Source organism: Botryllus schlosseri, chromosome 13 (assembly GCF_051294905.1).
Source record: "Botryllus schlosseri isolate E-star chromosome 13, Bs_hap1, whole genome shotgun sequence".
In the NCBI taxonomy this organism is placed as follows: Eukaryota; Metazoa; Chordata; class Ascidiacea; order Stolidobranchia; family Styelidae; genus Botryllus; species Botryllus schlosseri.
In genome coordinates this window covers 13,805,880-13,813,025 of record NC_137248.1, presented here as the reverse complement: position 1 = coordinate 13,813,025, position 7,146 = coordinate 13,805,880, and the positions used below count along the sequence as shown (strand labels likewise).

Here is a 7,146-nt window from a genome sequence, read left to right as displayed (position 1 = left end):
CGCACGCCTACGTCTTATTCCCGGTAGTACAGAGCTACTTAGGCCAACCAATCAAAAACATGGATAGCTACTACATTTTTTGTAATTTGAGTATTGTAATTGTAAACGTAACGTCCACGGCATTTCATTTCGCGCCGTAGATCAGTAAGATAATATGTATTTGAAAACTGCGTTGTCATATGGGCGTCGCCATGTCTGCTAATCTCTTTGATCAATCAACGTATTGTGCAATCCAAGATTTTGAGTCGGGTACATCGAATTCGCGAGTGATATTGGTCGCCGGCGCGACAATAACTTAAATTTGACGATTTTGTAAAGAGGGGGTTCCTGCCCCCAAACCTGAAGACGGCGTTGTATTTACCTCTCAAAGCCATGTGTATATTGCCACGAGAATACTTATTCTGGCCGTGATGAGAATTTTCTAGCAAGTTGCTGCAATATTGATCAGTTCAGTACAACAATATATATTTGGAAAAGAAGCATATTTATACTCAAAAGAGCTATATATGGCTCGCAGTGCCTCACCTGTCTACTAGATTTTGAACATTTTTACCACCAAAATCACGTAACTCATTGCCTATTTATTGTCAGAAAATAAAGTTCGAAATAGAGGACAAGGCATTGTGATAGGGCAATTCATCGTAAATATCATTGAATGCATAATGACTGATATTATTCGAATGTAATTGTCTCACTGATACCGATTCGGCTTCTTAATTCTCGCGTGTTCGGCGGTAACATTTGCGCAACACGCCTACATTTTAACAGCGTCCACATTCTACAAAGCTACGTTATCAATCAAAAACGGGGAAAGCTATGGCGTTGTTTGTAATTTGAATTTGTAATTGTGAATGTCACTTCCATCACAGTTTATTTCTCGCCGCCGATCAGAAAGACAATGTATATTTGAAAACTGCATTGTGATACAGGCGCCGCCATGTCTCCTGGTCTCTTTGATCAATGAATGCATCGTGCAATTCAAGATTTCGTACCGGGTACATCGAATTTATTGCGAGTGATATTGGTCGCCGACGCGACAGCAACTTCAATTTGAGGATTTTGAAAACGGGTTCCGAACTCTTAACCTTGAATACGTTACTGTAATAACCTCTCAAATACATTTTATACTGCCACAAGAATAATTATACTGCTCGTGCTGAAGATTTAATAACTCGTTGCTGCAATATTGAAAAATTGGGCACAAAAATAAAAAATTCGCAAAGAGCCATATCGCATGCCCAAAAGAGCCATATATGGCTCGCGAGCCATAGGTTCCCGACCACTGGTATAGCTGATATGTAGCGAAAAAATGCCCACTGGCTGACAGGGGGTCTGAGGTGGTTTATCACCCTATGGGGACAAAGACCAACGTTTTTGGGGGGTGACAAAGTGCTGTTTTCGGTTCCCAATATTTGGGGGGCGATGATCCGTGTGGAGCTTCAAAAGGGGGCGATGAGTCGAAAAAGGTAGGGAACCACTGTTTTATAGTGGTTTTCGATTTGACGATACGGGTTGGCGAGATTTTTTTACCCCATAGCACCCTCATATTGCGTGTGTCGCGATTACGGGTTGCAGGAAGGGATTTCTCCCACTTTGCAGCCCTACTGGTCGTTCAAAGTTGCTTGAAACGAAATTCTAAAACTAAACTGTAGCAGTTTATTGGCACGTTATAACATGGATCGCATCGTAGATACTTGGAGAGGTTCGGCTTTGCTCGGTTTAGACCACTTTTATTTGGTCAGTGTTTACATTTAATGCAAACAATAATACGAAATATTAAATTTTGTGTTCGGTTCAGCACACATACACAATATAGTTGAACATATGTTATTGATTTTGCGCGGCTATGTTCTTGCATTACATTTATATCCCTCTCCTTATATATAGGCCTGCAGCTTAATTGGCTAATACTTCATAGAATGGCACGAGCTGGAGTTACACGCGTTAACACACATCAAAATAGATTGCAGGAGGAGTGGGAATTGCCTCAACAGCTTATTCCACATGAATTGATGATGGCCATCACGCAAGGTGTTTTCTCGTCGTCGAAGGAAACCTTTACTCTAGAAGAGCAATCCCTCAAAGATGCTCTGTTAGATTCTGTGAACACATCAAGTTACGTGAGCAAGTTCAAAATGCTTCTGCATATGGAAGAACATAAAAATAGGCACGATATTGAGCGATACGACATTGAAAATGCAAATCTGCATCGAGGGGAAGATAACTTGCTCTACTTGAAGGTTCCAGGACTGGCTGAAAAGAGACCGTCTTTGTTAAATAGAGATAGAGTCCTCGTTGAACCATTAAACAGTCGCGGAGAGGCGGAAGATACAGCATACGAAGGATACGTGCATCGTGTCGAGCTAGACAGAGTTGGCTTGAGATTCTCAAGGTCCCTGCGCGACGAGCATTTCCCAGAGAAAAAGTATTATGTTCGATTCGTTTTTAACCATTGGCCGTTTCAGATGATGTATCGATCGTCGCAAGCAATAATGTCGCGAATGGATCATTCAGAAATCTTGTTCCCTTCTTCCATCCCAACACGAACGATAGATGACCAGAAGGAAGTGACTTTCCTCAACAGCCTTGTCAAGACTAATAAAGAGCAAAAAACAGCTGTCGAGATGATTGCTTCAGGTGAAACTTCGAAGGTTTTCATCATATTTGGACCGCCGGGAACAGGAAAAACCATAACGATGGTGGAGGCGGTACATCAGCTACTGAAATCAGATAGGAAAGCACATATGCTTGTCTGCGCGACTTCGAACAGTGCGTGCGATCTGCTTACGACCAAACTGTTGAAGTACCCCGACCCGAGTGCGATTTTCCGAATGCATGCCAGGTCTCGTAACTGGAAAGATGTCTCCGACGAAGTCAAAGGCGTCTCGAATTATGAAAACAAAATGGTCTACTATCCCTCTAAAGAAGAACTGAAAAAATACCGCGTCGTAGTCACAACGTTAGTCACGGCGGGGCGTATCGCTTCCGCAAGATTACCAACAGACCATTTCAAATACGTGTTCATCGACGAAGCCGGTCAAGCCTTGGAGCCCGAAACTATGATAGCCGTTGCTGGTGTGATGGCGGAAGATGGCAAACTCGTGATGGCTGGCGATCCAAAGCAATTAGGACCTGTCGTACGATCCTCGATAGCTAGTACAAACGGACTGCAGATGTCATTTTTAGAACGCCTGATGAACACCAGCTCTGTGCACGGTAAAGATGAAGGAAGCTACCATCCAGCTTCAGTTGTGAAATTGCTGAAAAATTATCGCTCTCACGAATCAATAATAAAGATCCCGAACGAGAATTTTTACGATGATGAGCTGCAGGTTTGTGCGGACAAACAGATGAGGAATTCGATGTCTCGCTGGAAGCACCTTCCGAAAGCCGACTTCCCGATGATTTTTCATGGCGTACAAGGAGAAGATCGGCGTGAATCTAACAGCCCTTCGTATTTCAATTCGGAAGAAGTCAAACTCGTGATGGAATATGTGGATAAGATTCTATCCGACAAAAAACGAATTGTTTCACCAGAGCAAATTGGAGTAATCTGCCCGTATCGTAAACAGGTGAAGAAGATTAAAGAGGAATTGAAGAAAATTCCAGAAAATTGGAAGTACAGCGAGATGAAGGTTGGCAGCGTAGAGGAATTTCAAGGTCAAGAGAGGCTCGTGGTTATCATCAGCACCGTGCGAAGTGACACTAAACATTCCCAAGTTGATAGCAAATCGAATTTGGGGTTCCTGATCAATCCGAAGCGATTGAACGTGGCGATAACACGAGCCAAAGCGTTGTTGATCGTAATCGGCAATCCGAGAATACTGTGTCTCGATGAACATTGGAGATCGCTTCTGAAATACTGTATCGACAACGGTGGATATACAGGGCTCAATTTCGACATAAACGATGAAAGGTATAAAGTCACCGATAGTGATAATTCTCTTGAAAAATCCATGCCGGTGGAGGAAAGCGACAGATCGTAAATCAAAAATAGTCATCCGCTGTATGTCATCAAGATTCATATAGAATACAAATATTAGTAATTGATAGTGATTGGACTGAAAAGAACTTCAATAAGAAAAGCATTCTTCACGTGAATCGTTCGCTATATTCTCGTGAAATGATGCGATTGTTACAGTGTTGTCACTCGTTTATCCGGGTCTGCATACGATGCATGTGATAGCTGTTTGTTTGTTTGTTCGTTTGGGGGTATTCATGGTGTTTGTCGACTACTATGGTCATTTACACCAGGCCGATATTCTTCTTATTTTCCGTAACTGCCGACTTATAGCACGGCCCGCCTCTAGGCTTTTGTAAGACACCGCTGACGCGGATGAGATGGCGAGGAGATGTAATAGCTGTATAAAACTGTATATACAATCAGCGGTGGTCAATAACATAGTACTTTGCTTTTTTCGGAATGATCAAGTATAGGTTTCGCTCAATTTCACTACTTGTTCAAATGAACGGGTGAAATAATCCACCTCCCCCTGTATCACTAGTCGTGAATATATTTTCGAAGATTCAACTTACTTATAATGCTATTATACATTCTGTAATAATCAGAGATACACCTTGCAATTCTGATGTATAGGCACATCTGATTAACTGCTGAAAGTATGCGATTCTTGAATAAATCTACCTTCTGATTCTATTTACTTTAGCACTTTTGAGAATTCTCGTTTTCACCCTTCACTGGTGGTGATTTTGACGTGTTTTCGGAATTATTACTTTACTTGTAATCGATAAGAAATTCAAAGCACTACTTCTACTTCTACTGCAGTAGAAATGCGGACTACTTCTACAACCTATGCGTGCGATACTCTTCATTTTGCAATAATAAAGATTCGCTTTACTCAGACTGTTTGCAGCAATGACAGTCAGCCGCAGGCGGGAAAGTGCAGTTAGTTGGACCAATTTTCGAACCTGACACATTCTCGGGTTTTTGAATGCGAGAAGGATCGCAACGATGCCTTTAATTTGACATAATGTTGTGATGAGGAAGAGTAGTACCGTACTAGGTAGATGCCATACACACACGTCATGACATACCAGGAATCGTACACAGTAGTTCACTTGTTAAATAAATTTTACTATTCAGGTACAGCTAATCATGCGGTCCCGCTGGTCTTGTGGCAGATATTAATCGTGGAATCAGGATTTATGAGCTCACTGTCGAACTTATTCGACGGAAATTTATTACATGGATCGTAAATCCCGCGTTTGGAGAGTATTTCGTGGCGTTGTTGTATAATAGGTTGCCCACGCACGTGGGCAGCATGATAACCTCGGATACTGAACTTAATTTTTTAGCCACACATTGTGATTCACGACGAAATTGAAAATTTACCAGTTCTTATTATTTTACTTCTACTAGTCTAGCACCCGCTTATTCGCTGAGCCGGTAAAGTACGTCCACAAATTGGTATCTAGGGTTACCATATTTTTGAGAAACAAATTCCGGACACTCTTTAGCGCCCACTAGCGGATTTTAAAATGAGGGGTAACACATTGACAGTCAATATGACGTCATACTAGCAAATCATTGCCCATCGACTGTATATACCAGGGGTGGCCAACCTTTTCGTCCAAAGGGCCACATGAGATTTACGAACCATTGCGCGGGCCACTTGATGTTAATATCCATTTGTTACTTATATGACTACTTATATGACTACGCGCCAAAATCGATTACAATTGTGTCATGAAAAGTCAGTGTGCAATGCACTCTGGTCCCAACCGCTGCGAAAATTTCTAAAAGTTTATGAACGTATTCGGTCAATAATAACGTCACTTGTATATATTGCAGGTCGAATATACCGCTAGGCTCATTTGGCAAGGACCTGATTAATCGGTTCTTGAGCATATTAATATCGAATATTCCGGGCTGCGGCAAATATGCGTCTAACATTTTGCGCAAAGGTTTTATCGCCAGACTAGAACATGTTGGACGACACGTTCTCTTATAATTTCGAATATAGTCATAACCCATTTTGTAAATTGGGCGTATTTTAAAATTGTAATCTTCAGGGGGGTATCAATACTAAAACAAAGAAATCGAGTGACAATAAATCGCGAGAAGTTCTAAGAAAAATATCAAGTCAAATAAATCAGCCACGAAATATTATATTGTTTGGTCATATACGAAGATCTACGGAAAATGTGGCTGGCCCCTAGCGACGTAAATGCGTCGGAACTGATATTTTAGTCATCAACATCATACATTCCGTGGTCAGACTAATCAAATTTTTAGTTTGCCTTGCCAGTCCACAATAAATTACCTGGCTAATTAATTTTTTGTGTTATAACTAATTTCGAGAATTACGTCGCGGGCCACTCAAAACCTTCTCGCGGGCCACATTTAGCCCGTGGGCCACGGGTTGACTGCCCCTGGTATACACTATACAGGAATGGAGTGGAACATAGGTCATGAATTGGGCCATCTGTAATGTGAGCTCTGGTGATTACTACTTGCTAGTGTCTGCAATAGATTCCTCCATGGGCCGGATGAAATCATCTGGCGGGCCGTGTCTGACCTGTCAGGATTGTGTTTGACAGCCCTGCTATACTGTTAGGTCGGTGCGGCTATCTGTTTATGTGTTTTATTCAGGTCCGAAACAACATTTTTTCTGCCCTCTTCCGTCCAACAAAGAACTGATCTTGGGCCCACCATAGGGCATAGGGTAGTCGATGTAACTTGTTGGGCACTTACTATATGCATTTGACTGTGAAATTTTATGTATTAATTCTGTAAATAATATTGATTCTTCCATACATTCGGCTACTATAAAATGCACCAGCAGGTTGCACAACCGATGATTTCCAACCTTTTATGGTCACTATTCACTTGATCACCAGCACAAAACCTGATAAGCTGATTACTAAAGATATTCAGCTTGCCCAAACTTACTCACGGCCTAGGAAGCTGCTTACGTCCAACATCATCGCGATCCCCAGATAAAGGCAAACGACCCCAAGATTCGGAACCACTTGTCTGTGACTGAACTGAAGCATCCAATTGGCCTTAACCTCCTCTAGGAATATACCGTTAGCTTATATTTGCGATTACAATCAGACTTATTTCAGTAAATGATGGTTATTTATATTTATTTTGATCGCATTTTTAACGAGGGTGGTGCATGG

General features: G+C 41.7%; 1 pseudogene; it reads left to right on the top strand.

Moving 5' to 3' along the window:
- The first annotated feature begins 1,307 nt into the window (after positions 1 to 1,307).
- LOC145454262 (putative helicase mov-10-B.1 pseudogene) lies at positions 1,308 to 4,337 on the top strand (annotated as a pseudogene).
- Positions 4,338 to 7,146: the final 2,809 nt, after the last annotated feature.